Source organism: Dermacentor andersoni, chromosome 2, assembly GCF_023375885.2.
Source record: "Dermacentor andersoni chromosome 2, qqDerAnde1_hic_scaffold, whole genome shotgun sequence".
In the NCBI taxonomy this organism is placed as follows: domain Eukaryota; kingdom Metazoa; phylum Arthropoda; class Arachnida; order Ixodida; family Ixodidae; genus Dermacentor; species Dermacentor andersoni.
The window spans coordinates 155,997,183-156,018,731 of record NC_092815.1 but is presented as its reverse complement, the minus strand read 5'-3'; the positions used below and the strand labels follow the sequence as shown (position 1 = coordinate 156,018,731).

The window sequence follows — 21,549 nt, the reverse complement described above, 5'->3', positions numbered from 1 at the left end:
TCAAAGACGGCACAAAAGAAGACACAAAGGGAAACACACAGCGCTAACTTCCAATACTGTTTATTATCGAAAAGCAGGTCGTACTTATACACTCAGACAACATGAGTCCCAGCCACGTGAACAGATTAACAATCAGAGCGATACATTTTGTGATATGTTAAGCCACGCGCAAAAATTTCAGTTCTTTTTCAGAGAGAGCCAATGATGGTTTGCTGATACATGAATCAACATCAACTGAGACAGCTCCGTGCAGAAGCTTCCAAGGAGCGGCATGTCCCATCGAACCACACAAGTGGCAAGGTCCACACTCCCGAAGGCCTTGCCCTGCCAGAAAAGGTGCGTCAAGTCCTAGAACGAGGTCCTAAGTTCGCCATGGAAGCTAAGAGCACGAAACCGGAGCTACTTTCTCTCGTGCGGCAGATCTCCAGACGTGCACCAGAAGACGAAGGCGTGAGGATGAACTCTGAAGGCGTGGACGTCCTAAACAAATGTAAGCCTCAAGGTTCCAAGTTACCAGTGAAACACGTTGTTACGCACTTAGTTAAAAATGCACTGTCTGTCCTACCTGCTGACAAAGAAGGAGGCTTTGTATTAGTTTCACATGGTGGCTGCAACAAAAAAGCTAATGAAGCATTAGCAGCCGTGTTCAATGAACACAAGGAAATTTCACTGGCGAAAGTTAAGAGCAGAGCTGTTGCGATGTGCCGGGACACGAACCTAGATAAAGTATTGAAATGAATATGAAAAAGCAAGAATGACAGTCTAGATGTATTTTTCAGCGCGAAAACTCACAAAGAAGGTGTACCGTTCAGGATAATAGTAACGGAGAAAGGCACATGGCAGAAATCTATTGCAGTCTATTTATTAGACAAGCTTAACCTACTCGAGATTAAAGATCCGTTCATCACGAAAAATTCCGAGGAAGTGTTAGCCTTTGTAGAGACCAACAGTAACGCGGGACTAAAGGCCTTCTCAGCAGATGTTAAGGACCTGTATTATTCTTTGCCGCAGAATGAATTGTTAAGTTGTGTTCAATCATGTATAGATGAATTTGGGGCAGTAACATTTAGTACGAAGGCGGGCACAACCGTTGAATATATTTTAGAACTTTTAGACTTGTACAAGAAGTCAACGTTTGTGCAAAGAAATGACATTGCGTACCTTCAAAAACAAGGGGTCTGTATAGGATCCTGCTTAGCGCCTGTTTTAAGCAACCTGTACTTAGCCAAGCTAGACAGACATGTGCTCACGCATCACTGATACAAACGTTGTTAAAATATTTCGATTTGTTTATGATTTTTTGGTGTTTGTCAATGTTAAGCTAGACAACTTTGACACAGAGTGTTCAGCTATTAGTAATATTATACGCGAGTGCCTTTGTCCACTAGAAGTTACGTTCGGAGTGCCTATAGCACAAAAGATCAAATTTCTGGATGTTAAATTTACCTTCGATGATGATCTAACTTGCTGGTGTTACAATCCCAGGACAAATAAACTGTTGTTGTCATATCATTCAGCCCATTCTAAACTGGTAAAAAGAGGAATTGCGAAAATGTGCTTCACTAACGCACTCACTAAATCATGCCATCATTGCACTGACGAAGCATTCACACAACAGGCCATGCGGCTACATGAAGCAGGTTATCCCAATCATGTACTGGCATCAGTTGCAGAGGGAATACTTAGGCAAGTGCACAATCAGGGACTGCTAAACGAGCGGAAGGAAATAGTAACCGAGAGAAAAAAAGACCAAGAGTGATACCTTATATCCACCGGTTGTCGCACAACCTAAAGAAAATTGCCCGCCGAGGTAACACTGATGTGGTTTTTTCAGCACCCAACAATCTAATCCGCCTGTGCAGAAAAACAAGACCAGAAAAGAAAGAAAGTGCCCCTAGCTGCCAAGTTAAACACAGGAAGAAGTTTAGAGAATGTAAGACTTCAATTATATATCGTATACCCTTATCGTGTGGGAAGTATTACGTCGGACAGTCGGGCAGATGCATTAATGATAGACTGCGCGAACACAAAAATAAAGTTGACAAACTTGTATCAGATGGGTTTCTCTCCCTGCATTGTAAGCAACATAAGTTTTCCCCTCTCTTCGAATCAACAATCATTACCGGTAGAAATAAGTGCGAACTCACTAGACTTTTAATAGAAGCCGAGCAGATTGCTGCCCTAGGGGATTCATGTATCAGCAAACCATCATTGGGTCTCTGAAAAAGAACTGAAATTTTTGCGAGTGGCTTAACATATCACAAAATGTATCGCTCTGATTGTTCACGTGGCTGTGACTCATGTTGTCTGAGTGTATAAGTACGACCTGGTTTTCGATAATAAACGGTGTTGGAAGTTAGCGCTGTGTTTGTCCCTTTGTCTCTTCTTTTGTCCCGTCTTTGAATCGCGCTACCATACTCCCCTTGAAGATGCATTACCAACAAGCCCACATTGCAACCCTCGTAAGGGTGAGCTTCGACTTTCCTGTGGCATTAGTGATCATGCTAGGTAAACAGTAAGAGTAGGATGCCACGATAGATTAAAGCAGGGGACACGAGAGTGTGCATTCAAGAAGATAATTAATGTGACGGTCCCTGTCGGCTGCGTGCCTACATGCTTCTAGCTCTCTCTTCACACCTACAACGGAGACCGCTACATTTTCAGCCACCACCTTTTGAGGTATTATAGGCTTCCGCTTGATTTCTTTGCGATTTACCGCAGAGGAACGTTAATTACACGTGCTGCTGCAATGGTCTGCTCGGTCGTTGACATTCTGGGATACAAAAACCTCCGCAAGTTTTAGCATGACTAGCCCACAGCATGCATGCAACAGCATTCTTGGAGCAGTGCCAAGCACGCTGCCGGGCATGCGAGAGAGAGCCCTTATCAAATACCGTTCTAGTGGCATTGCTTCAGACAGCGTTGATAGCATTCGAAAGTTGCAGGCCTACATTGTCCTCCTCTGACCCAGGAAGCAACGCGTAATGAGAAGCTAAATCGCTATCATAGGTTTTCGCTGAATGAGAAATATAACCACGGTAAGCACTCTTCCAAACTGTGCACACGGCCGTTTGCACAGCCTATTCGCAAAAAAGCTGCTTCATTTCACACTACATAATGCTTAAACAAAGAAGAAAAACAACAAGAACAACAACCGAGTGGCAACTATCGTCCAGCGCCGTTGTACTATACATGAATAATTACTGTGAAACGGTCTTGGAAAATCACACGTCCTTGAAATCATGCCTATTCCCAACTTTCGATATAACGATAGACGTGAATTAAAACAAAATAACATCTTCGTTTGCAGCCTCAGTTCCTCAATCCTCTTTACGACATACCTACTCGTTTCATTTATCGTACGTGGTCACACATGCTTCCTATTATCTCCAGCTCAATTCACCAAAATTTGGCTTCTTACCGTGCGTGTCGAATTCCTTTGCGGATGCTTCGGCATTTATGGAATGTACGGACCCCACGGTAAAAATTACTAGCAGTCCTTTGCTCTCGTCGCCAGCGGGGAAAAGACGCCGCGACCAGGCACACGTAGCCTAGGGGATACAGGGATGACGCTTCGGATGCGCGTCTCGCTCGATATTTTTCCGCTAGAACTTGCACAATGGTGAGGCAACGCTTCAAACTCTTGACTTCCGTATGTCGTTGGTGCTAAGATCTCGGAAACTACCGGAACTCTACGAGATTGCCACATCCTGTTTGCTAGAATCGTCGTAATCAGGCAAAAACTGTGCGGGGAAGTGTCGTTCTCGCTGTCTTCCTGCCATGCATCCGTTGTGGCGTCACTGTTATGTCGTTATGCGGCGTCCCGCGAAGCTGTGGCTTCCATTCGAGGCAGTGAGGCCAATTTTCCGAGAGTGCGCTAAATATTTTTTGTTAAATACAGAATATGTAAGCATTTACGCGCACCTGAAAGTGACACAAACACCGAAAGAATGTCCAGCGCTTTGGTATGGCGCCTTTCCTATAATGTCAGTTCCCACCTTTGAACTTGAACCTCTTGAGTGGATCGGATTGCGTCAATTCCATTTTGCAGCAATTCTTCCGCATTAACACGATTGTTCGAGTCAAATGATGCGCTTGCCAAGGCTCGTGTAAAGAAACGCTTTATTGTTTGTGAGCTCTAGGCACAGCATCAATCAGTTACTGAAATACTTGAGGTTTTAATAAATACTTTCACATTTATTTCACCCAGTTCCAGTAGCGGCAGCGTGTATGAGAAAGCGCTGATGATTTCTACGCTCCATCTGAATATTGTTGCATTTGTTGCTTTAATTTTATTGTGATATTCGCATTACATATGAACAGTCACGTCTGTAAGCATTCTGACAAAATTAGAATTGGAAGGTGATTCAACCTTTTGTTTACGCATGTGAACGACAAAGTGTTCTATAGCAAGGTGAGGGGGGCAATGGTCGTGTATAAACGATATAATTTAGTGTGAGAGTCACACTGGAGCGGCAACGTTTAATCGACGTTAACTAGAGGATAAATTCGCCTTCAAACATTTTGTTATCAGCTATCATTATTATTATTATCATCGTCATCTTCATCATAGTCATCACATACCGAGTGGCAAACCAGTGTTCCCAGGTGCCACATATAAAGTAGCCCCAGGGGCACTTACCTAGTGGTTCAGCGGTCTATAGCTTCCCTCATGCCATTACCAGTGGTTCCGGCTGTACATGCCAAGTAGCCCCGTGGGAGCGTACTCTGTGGCACATTTCCTGCGCCCATTATCAGTGGCATATACCCTGTGACCCCTCTGGCACTGATATTTACACTACCCTATCTGCGGGATTAGCCCAAGAAAGAGTTAATAAAAACGCATATCCCATATGGAGAAGGCGGGGGAGCGGGGGGAGGGGGGCCGTAACTCGCCCTGACAGACTTCGTCTTTCAAAACTTGCCATTTCATCTTTTTGAGAGAGGGTATGCATTGTCTTACGTACCAGCGGTCATGTACTAACTGGGGCTGCAATACAAACTAGAGCACCAACTGTGGCTGCGTAGCATAGTAACAAAAATATTCGAGTAGAGCTCATGCTATATATTGAGTATCCAATTATGCGAATAGACGCAACGCGTCATGGATGAGGCGTGCAGGGCTCTTCTCTCACGTTTCTCTGTGCAAATATAGCGCCTTCTGGCGGCACCACCGTAAAGCCTGCACATACTCAGTGGCGCACACCGAGTAGCCGTAGGGACACAGTGGCACATACCCAAGTTCGCGGCATAGAGGTTCATTCAAAAGCTTCACGTACCAAGTAGCACGTACCCACGTAGCCCAGTGGATGCTTCGCATCCACTGGGCTTAACCTTGATAAGCCTCCAATTTCTTTTTTTGTACTGCAATACTTCCTGAACCAGCCCACATTTTAGAATTAGCTGTCTTACGGATCGGCCAACATTTCTGGTGGGATTGCTAGATAGGCGGTAAGAACCTTGTCAGACAATGCGTACAATGCTATTTGCACTAAAATCTACAATGTACTTACACTTTCCTCACCGGATAGACAGTCACCAAGCATGAAAGTGTATTCAATAAATTTATAGAAGAAAGAAATATCAATGTTGAACCATATTCGCTCTGATTCGTCGATATACTCAGCTTGCCACACACCGTGACAAGTGCAATGTTTTGGAAATTGGCGAGTAATGCAGCAATAGCTCACAGTGAATTAACCACACTCCATTGAATTGGCATCAATGCTGAATATTACATTGCGCGAAAGGGATGCTTGAAATCACCCGCCGGCTCAAGAATGCGAAAATTTGCTTTAACGGAAAGAGCCCTCATTGGTAAAGACGAAATTATTTGTAGTGTTGAGCTTCCGCGTCGTGCGGGGGTACACAATCAGTCACCAGCGAAAGTCGGATATCATCGATTGGTGTTGGGATGTTCCTTCGTCTTTCAATGCGAAGCGTTACACTATTACCCCGCATCTGACAGGATACGAATAAAGCACGCTTAGAACCGGCGCAGGTGAGTAAGAGAGAGAAAGCTGTAAGGTAATGCTTTCGCGAAGCATCTTCTGTTCTGAACGCAGATTAAACACAAGTTGACCTTCGAAAACTGAAGGAAGGTCTTATGAATTTATTTTATCCATGTAAGCTGCGCGTGAACGCAAGATGACGATTCAGGAAGACCACAGAAGGAGCTCTGCCTTTGGGCTACCCTAGTCGCTCGGGGATTTTCGGACGCTGCTTACGATTGGTAATTTCCAACATGCCTGCTTCAACATTTTTCTACGACTCCTTAGTAACATAATAAGTGAGAGATATTTCAGTGTCGATACTAGCCGAGAAACTTAACGCAAATACACCCGAAGCACGTAGCAATATTCTTTGTTTGCTTGTGGTCCTTGACAAATTATTTTCTCCAGAGGTATACAAAACAAGTTTTCTTGCTGCAGTGTAAATGGGATGGAATGGGATGGGATGTTTATGACTAGTACGAGAAACTGGAGGCCACGAGTATTCCATTGATCGCAGTCTTGCAAAATGGCGATCATGGGAGGTATGATTGAAAGCGCAGTAGCACAAGTCGTTTTTGCCGGCTATGTAAAGGAAAATGAACATTTTAATACGCAAGATATGTTGCCACACCTATAGCCTTTTGTTCTACGTAGCATCTGCTACTTTTTTCTCCAGGGTGGCGCATGTCATCTCCAGCGATGCAGTCCATGTTATTTTCATAGTCTAACCTTGTTTTTTTTTGTTCTCATGCCACCGGTTAGATCACAAACGAAGAAATATTATGGAGCGTTGGAACAGATTTATTCTTTATCACGGCTGTATGGCGAAATGATAGCAGTGCCTTAACTGCAGGTTCGTTACAAATAAAACTTTCCTGCAACATAATGGGGCGTCAGATGCAATTCGTTGTGCCCTCCAATAACACGTGCCAGGTCAGCTAACCACATGGAAAACTTATAGCGGTACTGTTATTAATTACGAGATAAAACTACTAATTATTCTTGTATATATTCCTTACGATAAGCTTTGTTCTGCAGCACGTTTAAACTCGCGACTTGTGCCTGACTATGTGACGACACCCTCTGGCATACAGTATAGTATATAGAAAGAATATTCGCAGCAAATTCTCACGCGAAATATGGACTTCGGGACATTAAATTAGATGGCGCGCTACGACAACAGCTGCTATAGCTGTCCAGACGTGCTTTTATTATGTTGGTTATCTTCGTAGCATGGCTGACAAATCAAACAATCGAGGTTTATTTCAAGCCCTTTCCTTTTCTTTTATTTCTTTGAATCTTCCCTTGTTAGGCTCACGCTAACAAATGGTGGGCTTCGAAATATTATCTTGTTCTTTCGCACCATACCTTTGCAAGCGAAGCAGTCCAATATCACACTTTCAATTTGTTATACTGGCTTATTCAAGTTTCATTTGGTTACGATAGTATACTGTGACGCCTGCAAGAACTGTAGTGGCACTACAGTGACTGTTGGGCTTATTGGTACTACAATGTGAACTTAGCGCTCATAGGAAATTTACAGGAAATGATCAGAGCCATGACAAAGCGCCTCAGTTACCAAGATCGCCCCTCTTCTATTCCTGCAATCTTTCTGCTCAGCTCAACGTTCACGTTACTTTACAATAATACTTCACCCACATACATTCATGTACTTAAAAGCGAAATCTTTCTTTTAATTCTTACGATGTGCTCTGCCATAAAGTGATCTACAGTTTCGTCATTGACAACCTTGGTTTAAACTGCTAGCACGAAATAACTGGTTTGTGCTCAAGATACAGTGCATAGAGTGCTTGTGACTGGAAGTAGGCCGTCAGCCGCCTACGTGGCCCAAGGAACATTTTTTTCATTCTAGTCTACGTCACGTACCGATGAAAATGGTGTTTGAACGACAAGCGTATTATTTTTTTATTGTCCTCGCCTCCAGAAGCCGCATACGCCACCGGTTTAGAGCGCCCAAAGTGCCGAAAACACACACGCACAAACAAACACAGACACACACGCACGCACGCACGCACGCACGCACGCACACACGCACACACGCACACGCACGCACGCACGCACGCACGCACGCACACACACACACACACACACACACACACACACACACGCACACACACACACACGCACGAACGCGCACGCTCACGCTCACGCTCACACTCTCACACACACACACACACACACACACACACACACACACACACACACACACACACACACACACACACACACACACACTCACACACACACACACACACACACACACACACACAAACACGCGCACACACGCACACACACACAAACACGCGCACACACGCACACACACACACGCACGTACACTCGCGTATTGCTTATAGTGTGCATTTATGCTTACATGTTCAGTAATATCAATAAAACGCTATCGAGCTATGTAAATTAAGCTCGCATATGTCTACGATCTTTGGCGTCTGCCCTCTGAATAAAAAATTCTAGTCAGAAATTGTATGATTCGATGTATTCATTTCTTACCATGTGTTTAGCTTTGTGTCAAGGATGCACTGTTACATGAGAAACTCGAGGACGACCGTATCTTTGTTTTGGTCTTTGTTTGCCCAAAGGCAAGTTTTCCAGATAATATTCGTCATATGTGTCACTTTGAGCTGCTTATTTGTCATTACAAATCGGGAATGTATTAAAAGATCGACAACGCATTGCCCTCTTGTCTTCAAGCAGGCCGGGACAGGTAATCGTTGCGCTGTTACTTAGCGCGTGGCGAAAAGAAGAGACAGCGGAACGGCAACTAAAGACATGTCGAGGAATGGAGAAAACGATCAAAAAAAAAAAGGACGACACAACGCATACAGGAAAGTAGAATGGCGATAATGAACATGCTGTGGCACTAGGGGCAAAAAAACAAACAAAAAAAAAAAACAGCCACGACGGACCACAATAATGCGACTGACGGAACGCAGTCTAATAAGTAGAGCGCTTGCCATTATGGCATACGTTGTGGTTTCTGCCGCTCAGCTGTGTAGCCGAAGTGAGGAATGAACATAATCCCAAATGATTCCACTTTGCTTTCGAGGTTGCCACCCGTTAGGCGCGGACACCCTGATTACCATTTATGTACCCAAAAGAAGTTCCTCCGGGAATGTTCCCTTTTTTATTTATTAGTCTCGCACATATATCGGCTGGTAGCTCTGCGCCCCGCATCGCTGGCAGTACCAGCCATATCTCAGTGAAAATTGCCTATAGGTTCAATAAAGGAACTGTCAGGAAACATCTACTTTTCATGTCTCAAGCGCAAAAGAAGCAGACCAATGTAGTTTGTATAGGCGCGTACGTGCACAACTCTCTACTCTATCATCTAATGCTTTCATATGTATGGGTGCTTGGCTACGATTTTTGGATAGCACGCTCTTCTGTAGCCAAGCTTCTCAAACTGCGGCACTTCATAAACAACAAACCAGCTGCCTCTGTCTACTACGCTGTTTTATTAGTTAACAGGGAAGCACTGTAACTCAAAAACGTAAGACATCGGAGCGGTTGGAGCATCAGCCATCTAATAATGGAAGTAAGAAAAACAACTAGGGACAGTTTTCAATGGAAATAGTTTGTGCTGCATGATGTCCTCAATTTGTTGCTCTCAATTATGTGCGACAGACTCAGTGTCGTTGCAATGACTATTGTGAGCGTAATACCAATCAATATAGAGATCTCGAAGACCATTTAGGTCCAACTATGTAACCCATGAACGTAAGCGAGAATGATAAAGCTAAATGTGCTGTAAGTCAACGTAACAGTGTGCTGCGTAAATAGTTGAAGGCGCGGTATCGGAACTCGATAGCCGTGCATATCTAATACCTCTCGACATGAAGCGGCTGTTATTATTTTTACAAGTTTTGTACCATCGTGCATACCTGCGCATAAATAGTCGGCTACATTGTTCTGTCCTGGTTGTTTACATTGGCTTCATTCGTGCTTAAGCAATGTACTTTGCACATTCTTTATAAAACACGATTATTTCGTATCTAAACCCTCGTTACACGAACTACGCCCACAACAGTGAATCATCATTGGGAAATCTGGAGCGCTATAACTTAAAGCTATTCCAAACTTTTCTATTTTAATTCTGACAAAAGCCCTCCATGATGGCTGAAAAAATTTCTGGCCTCTCCCACTTCGCTTATCTGTCATCGGACTTCACAAAAACTGCGAAAGCGCCCCATCTGATATGACATATGTACACTGATTATAGATGAGTAGACCGAACAAAAATATCACTTATGGTTCAACGCCTTTTTAGCCATAAGCCCTCTCCTAATGATCGAAAGCTTTCGGGCCTCGTTCACTTCGCCTGTCTGACACGTGACGTCACAACTCAGCCAAAACTCACTGAGTCGATGTGACGTGTACGCCTGAAAGATGCATTGTTATGCCGAACAAAATTGAGTTTTTCGTCTGAAAGCCTGCACTATATCTGCAGGTTTGGAGTGACGCCTGACACCGGTGAAAGACACCGAGAGCGAGTTGGGCTATACTATTCCAGGTACAACCAAATTAGGAAGGCCCACTAAGCATGAACAAAGACACTCCCTCGCCAGAACAGGAATTGGCTTCCCTGGTCCAGTATTCGGCCACAACCTCCCTGATGTTATCTACAATTAACCAATGGCCTTCAGTCCCCAGCAGCTACGGAGCACCCGACCTGTAACGCAACAGAGGGTGCTAAGAATCTCGGGGTCCGGACAGGCCGCCAATGGAAACTGGCCCTTGCAACGTTTAAAACCCGAACCCTCTGGAATGAGGTTAGCTTAGCAGGACTCTTTAAGGAATTATCAGACATTGTTTGGGATACTATCGGCCTTAGTGGGATTAGAATAACTGGTGAGGCTTACACATTGCTAAATAACGGCCATGTCCTCGGCTATAGAGGTCTCCTTGATAAGAAGCAGTACGGGGTAGAATTACTAATCTATAAGGACATAGCAGGAGCATTGACGAATTATATAGCATTAACGAGAGGGTAGCAGTGGTGGTAATCAAACTTAATAAGAGGTATAGAACAAAGATGGTACAAGCCTACGCTCCAACATCCAGTCACGACGATGAGGAAGTAGATACGTTCTATGAAGATGTTGAATTGGCGATGAGAAAAGTGCGAACCCGGTATCCAGTAGTAATGGGTGATTTCAATCCAAAAGTTGGGGGAAAGGAGGCGGGTGAACAGGTAATTGGAAAGTACGGTGTCGATTCTAGAAACGCTAGAGGAGAGATCCTGGTAGAATTCGCAGAAAGGAATAAGCCGAGAATAATGAACACCTCTTTTAGGAAACGTAGCAAAAGAAAGTGGACCTTGAAAAGCCCTAATGGTGAAACAAGAAATGAAATAGATTTCATTCTTTCTGCCGATGCCAGTATAGTGCAGGATGTAGATAGGTCGGGTAAAGTACAGTGAGCATAGGTTAGTGAGGGCTCGAATTCACCTCAATTTGAACAGAAATAGTAAAATTGGTCAAGAAAAAAATTGGCAGTGGCTTAGCTCGGCTATGAAAGGATATACGTAGCGAAAGCTAAGGTATACCATGATTAGCCTTAGATAATCTTGATTGCAAGTCCAGGTTAGTCTGGTTGTCTAGCTATTTTGCAGCGTTTTGCCAGTCGTTCGGCGCGCTGTTCATCTGTTTCCTGGGCGATTCGTTTCCTCTTAATCTCGTTCCGATGTCGATTCCAGGCCTCCTCCTGCTTATCAGAATTGTCACCGTCCATACAGCCGCCTTAACTGTGGTTGTGGCGCACGCGAGCTCTCCTTTTCAATCCTCCGACATGTTATCAGGCATGCGAGGCAGCTGGCGAAGCGAGCGGAGGTGAGCGCAACGACGAGGAACGCGGTGTGATGTCATACCAAACGGCGGCAGCCGAAAGGCGCGGCGCTGCTCAGCAGCGGAACACCTGTGGCTTGGTGCTACTAGCGGCGCATGCGCAGTAGTCACTAGGGAGGGAGAGAGAGATAAATATCCGCGGCGAGGCGCGCGTTGTGACGTCATGTGCCTCCTTGGAGCACCGCCACGGCGAAATCGCAAGTTCGCGGCCAGTAAAGCTTTCGCTTTAAAACAGGTCCACCTAGAGGCAATAAGGATAAAAGCAGACCAATTTAGGCTGGTACCTTGCAAATATGCAGCCTTAGAAAAGAGAGATGATCATGATGATGTCGTAGAGGTAATGAATGAAACCGTAACGAGGCTGGTTTCAGAAGCAGCAATTGAAGTGGGAGGCAAGGCACCAAGGCAACCTGTAGGCAAGCTCTCCCAAGTAACAAAGGATCTAATAAAGAAACGACAAAGAATGAAAGTGTCCTACTCAAGAGATAAGATGGAATTCGCGGAACTGTCAAAACTCATCAACAAAGCAAAAATAAGTGATATTATAAATTATAACGTGAGAAAGACTGAAGAAGCCGTAAAAATGGACACAGCCTGAAAGCAGTGAGAAGGAAACTTGGCATATTACAAACCAAGATGTATGCACTGAAAGATAAGCAGGGTAATATCATCAATAATCTAGAAACTATTATAAAAGCAGCGGAAGAATTCTTTACTGACCTGCACAGTACCCAGACAAGTCAGGAGTACTCTATTCGAAACAATAATGAACATTATACAGAAACTCCGCCCATAACTAGAAATGAGGTCAGACGGGCCTTGCAAGGCATGGAATGGGGAAAAGCGGTAGGATAGGATGGAATAACAGTCGATTGAATCAAAGATGGAGGAGACATAATGCTAGGAAAATTGGCGGCTACTAATACGAAGTGTCTATCGACTGCAAGGGTCCCATAAAACTGGAAGAATGCAAACAATATACTAATCCACAAAAAGGGAGACGCTAAAGAAATGAAAAATTATAGGCCCATTAACATACTCCTAGTATTATATAAAATATTTACCAAAATGTTCTCCAATAGAATAAGGGCAACAGTCGACTTTAGACAACCAAGAGAACAGGCTGGTTTCAGGAAATGATACTCTACAATGGATCACATCCATTTCCTTAATCATGTTATCCAGAAATGCGCAGAGTACAATAAGCCTCTCTATATGGCTTTTATAGATTACGACAAAGCATTTGATTCAGTAGAGATACCAGCAGTCATAGAGGCATTGCGTAATCAAAGAGTACAGAAAGCTCACGTGAATACCCTCGAAAATATCTACAGAAATTCCACAGCCACCTTAATTCTACACAAGAAAAGTCAGAAAATATCTATACAGAAAGAGGTCAAACAAGGAGACACAATCTCTCCAATACTATTGACTGCGTGCTTGGAAGAAGCATTCAAACTCATAAACTGGGAAGGTTTAGGAGTAAGGATCGACGGCGAATACCTCAGCAACCTTCGCTTTGCCGATGACATTGTTCCATTCAGCAACACTACGGACGAGTTACAACAAATGATTCAGGACCTTAACAGGGAGAGTGTAAAAGTGGGGCTGAAGATTAATATGCCGAAGACAAAGATAATGATAAATAACTGTAAATAACCGCGCAAGGGAACAATAGTTCAAGATCGCAAGTCAGGCTCTTAGAGTCTGTGAAGGAGTACGTTTACCTAGGTCAACTAATCACAGGGAACCCTGATCATGAGCGGGAAATTCACAGAAGAGTAAAACTGGGTTGGGGGTCGCATACGGCAGACATCGTGTGCTCCTGACTGGGAGCTTACCGTTATCATTGAAAAGGAAAATATACAATCAGTGCATTTCATTGGTGCTGACATACATGGCAGAGACTTGGAGAGTGACAACGGAGCTTGAGAACAAGTTAAGGACCGCGCAGAGAGCAAAGGAACGAAGAATGCTAGGCATAACTTTAAGAGACAGAAAGAGGGCGGTTTGGATCAGAGAGGGAACGGGTATAGACTATATTCTAATCGACATTAAGATAAAAAAAATTGTGCAGCCAGGTCATGTATAGCGCAGATAACCGTTGGACCGTTAGGGTGACAGAATGGGTACCAAGGGAAGGGAAGCACAGTATACAGGACGGTAGAAGACTAGGTGGTGCCACGAAATTAGGAAATTTGCGGGTGCTAGTCGGAATCGCTTGGCTCAGGACAGGGGTAATTGGAGATCGCAGGGAGAGGCCTTCGTCCTGCAGTAGACATAAATAGGCTAATTATTATTATTATTATTATTATTATTATTATTATTATTATTATTATTATTATTATTATTATTATTATTATTATTATTATTATGAAGGGCCGGAGACTGCTCCGTTCCGAAAGGAATAGAAGATGGCTACCCACCGATCGCTCTGGCACTGGCTACTCGCTGTTGCCGATGAGCATGAAGTTATTTGCGCATAATAAATTTTTTTGCGTGGCAATATAACGTTATCGAGCCCTGTCAGCTCGTATACGACAGCGCTCTGCCTACTATTGTTTGCTAGGGATCTGGTTTAGCCGCATTTTTAACCTTCCGTTGCATACCACCGTGATTTTTGGCCAGCCACCGCAAGCTACGTAAGGGGAAGCGGACCAGTCGCAGATGCCGGTTACACCCTGCTGATACGGTTATCTAATTTCACTGTGCTGGCTCGGCCCCATCGCAACCCTCTTCATTCGAGCGTGCTCCTCGCCTATTGTCAGCCACATAGATAAGAAAAACCGCTAAACGTAGGTAATGCTGTTCGCTTTCAAAACAAACAACAGTGATCTCCTATAATCGAGGAGCGCTTCATAGGGCATTTAAACAACGCTGTTGGCTACTGCGTGATGCTTGCGTCGGTGGTTGCGTCAATTTGACGTCAGGAGATTGGATCAAAAATAGATTGGAATAAGTTTACGCTTTAGAGCCCTCCGTAGTCTTATTGAACTTGCAGATGACGCATTGTACGGAAGTAATCAAGTAATGGTTTGCATTGATGCGTTTGATTTGTTTTTCTGGGTTGAAATTTCGTAGCGCCTGCATTGAATTGTCTAGTTAAGATTTATTTGAATTTTTAAAATTGAATAATCAACATACTCCCTTTTCTTGACTATGCCAATGCACCATGCATAGATAGCACGAGTATCTTGTTAATGAAGTCGGCACATTATTATAAAGTTTTAAAGGAAACAAAAACGCATAACTGCGGTTACCGAAGGAACGAAGCAGATTAATTTTTGCGTAACTATAGAAGTTGTCAGGTTTTGGTGGCACTGTCCTTACAACCTAAATAACCTGGCCGGGATATTCCAGTGTCAGCAAACTTAATCTTTACCAATGCAATAGCCTTGCAGAATTTCACTTCAAAGAGGCCTTCACTATTCAGTTTCCTCCCACATGTTCGTTACCAGGCTCCAAGCTTGCATTTTCGCCCATATCAACAGTGCATTTATCCAAAGCACGCTCCATATTCCGAGATTCCAAGCTTGTAAAGGGCTATGTCACGGGGTACTTCAGGCTGTTTCTCTTTACTGGTGTATTTTCGCCGCTGGCCTGTGTACTTCTGATGGACTATGTACTTCCACTAGAATATCACCAGGTCATCCAGGCATGACTGGGATAAGTAGGGATGATGAGCGAGTCCTACTGAATTATCTGACAAACAGTACTTGTAGTTCTAAGTGGCATGCCTACCAAAAGCAATTTTTCTTGGCAGGTTTGATATATTAAAGTGTAGATATGAAATCGCTTTTGCGTAGGCAAGTCTATACTAAAAACGTCCGTCTCTGTCAAGTTGAATATTATGAAATGGCAGTTCAATTTTGTTACATCGTAAAGACAAGTATTCAAGTGCATTGCTATTCAAGTACATCTTCCATTTATACAAAGAAATTTTTTCAGTGCATCTGAATTGTTCTATCTAAGAATCACAATCAGAGGACTCCCAATTTCTTTAACACCGAACCTGGACTTGGCAGGTGATTCATAATGGGCATCACCATCACGATGAAGAGAACAACGATAGTGACTGCGGATAAAAAAGTCTGCCTTTATTTTCCTACAAGCGAGGTGCCGAACGAAATAAGATACCAGATTTGTGAGATTGCAGTAAGCGGTTGCAGCAAGAATTTCACTTGCATGTAAATAAACCACACTTTAGAACTTTTCCCAGCATATAATTCAGCCGTGCGCAACGTTGCCTAGACATAACTCTTTCGAACACTTGCTCAAGAAGTTTTCAGAAAAGGCCCTGAGCCAGAATCTGCCTATTTTCGCCAAATTTGATCACAATGGTTGTAATGGTTCTCCTAGTACGGTAGGATAGATTCTGCACCGTAATATAGCCACGCACCACTCGCCTAGTTAGTATTTTACTAAATATGAAGGCCGATCATCTCACAAGCATGGATGTTCTTCCACACAGAAACTGTCCATGCTATGCACTTTCTTTTCCGTTGCTTTCTGCGCACCTTGCGTAAAGACAGCCCCAGAAATATTAGGTTATATGAAAATGAATGAAAGGAATGACACTTTTACAAAAATTATACTTTATTTCTGGCATGACGACAATATTTATAATCATTAGCGGGCTTGCTACAACGGCCTACTGCGACAACTTGCGACTACGCGGTGAGGTCTGGTGATGTGTATTGTAGCTATTCTTGCAGAATTCTCTTTGATGTTTGGAAGCTAGTTCATTAAGGCCTTTGATCCAAACTTCGACCCGTAACCACAAGTCCGTCCTATACGCTTGAAGAATTCGGGCTCGAAGAGGAGCAGCTGACACCAATAAAAGCACCAACCTCTCCTCCAATTACGCATCAATAATAAAAAAAAGAAGTTCGGATGAGCCGATACCGGTCGCTTGAGAGCGAGCTTTTTCGGTGGATTAGCGAGTAGCCTCATCCAAACAAAGACCACTAGAAGAAACCTCATCAGTTGGGCTATTTTAGTAAGTATTCCTACCAGATTCCACGCATTCTAGAAAAGTTGGTCAAAAATTAAAGCGACGGCCCACTTCATAGGGACGATATTAGGGAAGCGTCTGTTGAATGACCAGTAGTTGTGTACATAGAAGCTTATGTTAATATCGGTCCTTTATTCCTTGCAAGGCTAATAGAATACCTTGGGCGGTAGCTCCATGATGATCGTAGCGGACATATACGTGAGCCTAATGGAGACCTGATTAGATTTTGGAAAGAAAAAAAGATGGAATATCTAGTGATTCACAAACTACTGCTATTTCTGCTACGCTCATATACAAAAGCAGTATAAGCATTATGCAAGTTTCTCTCGGAAGTTCACATACTTTTGCACGAGGATTGTCAAGAAAAAGATCAGATTTCGTGAATGTATATTTTACATCGCAGCTTGATTTAGTCATCGAAGCTGAAACAGCTCAAACTCTGCTGATTACAAAAAGCGAAAAGTGGCCTTTAACTGCAATAAGAATGTTTATCAACATTTCCTACGCATTTTTCTCTGCTTGGACGTATGAAGCGATGGCTGCTGCATATATATTCTCTCTTGCGTTGCAGCAGAATATATCTATTGAGCAATTTCTTTCGTGGCAATGTTAGATATTGCAAATGAGAGTCGGGAAATAAGAATTTACACTCATTAGAATAAACTGTTGCTGTAACTAATCAATGTAGACAGAGGCGTGTTCCAATACGTGTATCGAACTGTAATTGCCTCGCTAGAAAACAATATACGTCTGGTGATTTAATTTAGGATTATTACTCTACCTTATTTTGGCAGCAATATCTGTTTTGCTTTTCTTATCAGTTGTGGTTTCCCGTTCTGTGTGTGCACAACTGAAATTCCATTTTTATGAAAGTTATCCTACTGACGCTATAACTCTAGATTGTAGTAGATTTTTAAAATTATGGGAAGTGCATATCACAGTTTGTGTAGGATAGGAGCGTCATCTTGTGCGAAGAATACAAACGATGATTGCAGTTTGGCAAGCTTGAGTGCGCCAGTTTGATTCTCCATCAGAACAATCTGTTCAACTATTAGTGCTGCTGTTGTTAGTGTTGTATGTCAAATTTTAGTAAGGTAACTTCATAGGGAATAAATTTCCTCAAGGGGGAAAATTTTCATGCTGACAAAAAAAAGCGCAGCATTGAACATGTGAACACTCAGAATCTCGGGTTAACTGAAGCCAATCCTGTAAAACGTCACTTCTGATGTAGCTCCTCATGTAGTACCATTGGTGCACCCCTGAAATCGGCTGTTGCTTGTCTCTCTCAATATATTTTTCACTGCAGAAACCCGCGCTTCGTAATTCGCAGATTTGGCAGCTCCTAGCAAGCCCACTCCTGCGTTGATGCAAAGCAGGAGACGAAGAGGCACACGAAGAGCGTAAAAAAGAAAATTGTCATCCGCCTTACAATCGCACCAAAAAATATATGCAGCAGAAACCCATACGGACTGTTTCAACAAGAAGTCTTTGCGGTTAAATGAAAATTCTTCATGGTCCATAGATTGCACCCGGGGCCAGTGCTTTTGCGGGGCGGTTGCTGTAACATCCGAGCTAACCCGGAAACTACCAGGTTGCAGAGTGAGGGCAAATTAATTGTCAACTTTAAACACAAGACCACTGAATATCTCAAATCAATTCTGCGGAAGCCAGCAAGGTGGGAAAAACTCACGAAAAGGACAATCATAATATACCAACCTTGTAGCGCAAAACAACAAGGGTAACCCATACGGGTTCCTCAGAAATAAAGCTTTACAGTTGAAATATTTATCCTGTTGTGTGGATCCTAGTATGTAAAGTGAGTGAAAGATTTACCCACTGTCGATACTGCCTCTAACTTACGGGCTAACGTATAACCGATTTGTCAAAGGAAAGACCACGGGAAAAAAAAGCGCGCAATGACAGTTTTCAACTGGAACACATTCAATTCGGTCTTACCTAATTTATAAGAGATTTCAACCCAACTGGGTTTCTTTCGAGATTTAAAAATATTCTACCTATGTTTGTATCAAGTGTACTGGAAGCTTTTCATTGAGGCCTCAGCTAGGAGTGAGGATTATTTTATAGCGGAGGCAAGCGCATTCATAGAAAGACAACAGTAACAACATGGCGCAGACCCATTAAGCATTGGATCAGTTTCCTGTCTCCTATATTTACCGAAAAGCCGAACCGTTTATTTGTGGAACTTTCCAGAATCCCAACCCAATTGCTATCCAAGCTGTCTTTTTCCAGCAGTTGCAAAATAAATTTTCATAATACGCACTAATTTCTGTAATTAAACCACGCATTTTATGACGTTGCCCGCAATTAACCAGCTTGTTTGAAACATTGCCAGAATACAGAGCTTGAGAGTTCTCATTAACGATTATTTTACAAAGCCAGTAGTTCATCCAGAAAATTTTACTTCAGAAGAATTATATTTATTATTTTCCCCCATGTTCACTGTATTTCATATTGCTGGCTTCTATACATATAGGGTGATCATTGTTAAGTTTTACGGAATTTTTAAAATACGCTGTCGCATATAACGTGATTGTTGTCCTTAGGCAGGATTATTCAGAAAGGCGGACATTACTTGCACGAGAAATCGAAGCACATATTGAACTAATTAACAAACATTCGCGAATTACCTTCCTAATTAATTATTTTACGTCACATATTGCAATTAACGAGCTGTAGCCGGTGCGCTTAAATGGCGTATCCACTTGAGATGAATTTCCAGAATGACACCAGTTTTGAGATGTTCGCCATCAAAGTCGCTGTAAAAATACAATGTTGTTCCACGTACTGTTGTAACAAAACGTTTTTTTACACATTGAAGCACAGAAGTTACTGGAACCCCCATGTTATTTGTCTTAAAGTTTCGGAAATAAAATCTCCAAACTAGTGAAATTCTCGAAAATCCTTTCAAGTGGATACTTCATGAAACAAATAAAAAATTGTCATATGTGCCATAAAGTTATTACTTGGGAAGTTAACTAGCTAATTTCTTTGAATTAGTACTACATGTGCATCAATTTATCGTATTAGCAATGTCCGCTTCTTCGAATAATAAACCTCAAGTACAAGAATTATGCTTTGCCACATGTGATTTTCATAAATTCCGTAAAACTTGAAAATGGTCACCCGGTATGTAGTTCCCCTACTTTCAGTGGGGCAGAATCTGCACCGTTCGTTAAACACACTTACAGTGCTCCTGAACAGTTGCACGTGTTATTTACAGCAAAGGCTATTTAACCCCTGAAATGAAAACTCTGCCTAAATATCAATCATAATCCACTCCTTATTTCAACACAATATATAAAAATTAACTCTTATTGGTCACTGAAGACACCAGAAAAACCTACCATGAACGTCGTATAACGCATCAAATTATAGAAAAAGCGAGACGGATATTTTTACTTCCAACGCTAATACTTAGGCCAGAAATGCTAGATTTAGGCACATAATTATTGCATTTTGATTCCCCCTTTCCCACTCAAGGTAAGCTCAGTGAGACGTAGTGTTCATTTAGGCCACTGGAAACAGCGTAAAATGTCCGTATCAGGCTTTCAACCACTTTCTAAAGAAATATTTACAAAGGGAGTGTTAAATCCACACACGTGAAAAGTTAACCTAGCCTAACCTAACCTCACAATCTACGAAATAAGAATAAGACATAAAAAAGAGCAAAAGAAACAACGACTCCGCAATTATTTGCAAAACTTCTAGTTAGGTTGCAAAAATTAAAAGTACGTCACACAACACACATTGCACCTGAGATGTCTTCTATTTAAACCAATTTGAACTTACTGTCATGTCCATTTTTAATTACGAATATTGACAGTATGAAACTATGGAACGCTTGAATAGGTAATTTTAACAAAGCCTGTAAGTAACCTACAGGGTTACCACGTATCGTATGTCACCAACACCATGCTTCCACTGTGAATGATATACAAACAATGTGCCTCATATTGTTAAGCGATAACATCGAGATAACCAACTACATGCGTCGTGTAACGCATAAAAATTTTTAAAGAGCGAGTATTCAGTAAATATTTACAAAGCATATGTTCAATCTACACACTTCATTTTTCCATACGCGTTACCCGTAGCATCGCCTGCATATTCTATGAATATGAAATTACTGCAGTTTTTTTTTTGTCTTCCCTAGTCAGCGGTGTAACTTTATGTGCGTTTAATGAAACGGGTATGAAGAGGCCGATAACTAGTGTTGAGTTATTTTTAGTTACCCATACGCACTTCAAAATTTGCTTGCGTGTCACCCCTGACAGTCCCCACATTTCCTGGACGGATAAACTTCGTGAACCAATTCTTATTATAAAATTGAGGGAAACTGTATGCGAAGTTTTTTCGGCGCTTCTGCTGACACTAACAAATTCGCTGTAAAACGTTTCTAGGAGATCTATGGTCACAAAGAAAGCTTCAAGCCACAAGCCACGACCCTCGTGCTAAGAAGGTGAGAGTATTGCACGAGAGGAAATAGGTCACCATGTAGTGATTGTAGAATTTTGTAGAAAGCTTCAAGTCACAAGCCACGACTATCGTGCTAAGAAGCCGAGAGCATTCCACGAGAGGAAATAGGTCACCATGTAGCCATTGTAGAATTTTCGCTCACCTTTGCTTAATGCCGGCATCAACG

The 21,549-nt window shown here is 42.5% G+C and overlaps 1 protein-coding gene across 1 annotated transcript in view; it reads right to left on the bottom strand.

The window, feature by feature from the left end:
- Nucleotides 1–3,548, bottom strand: part of LOC126540562 (uncharacterized) — a 57,254-nt gene extending 53,706 nt beyond the window's left edge. Inside the window, exon 1 of the mRNA XM_050187399.3 lies at nt 3,422–3,548. The gene's annotated coding sequence lies outside the window, so the exon portion shown is untranslated. The remainder of the gene's footprint in view (nt 1–3,421) is intronic.
- Nucleotides 3,549–21,549: the final 18,001 nt, after the last annotated feature.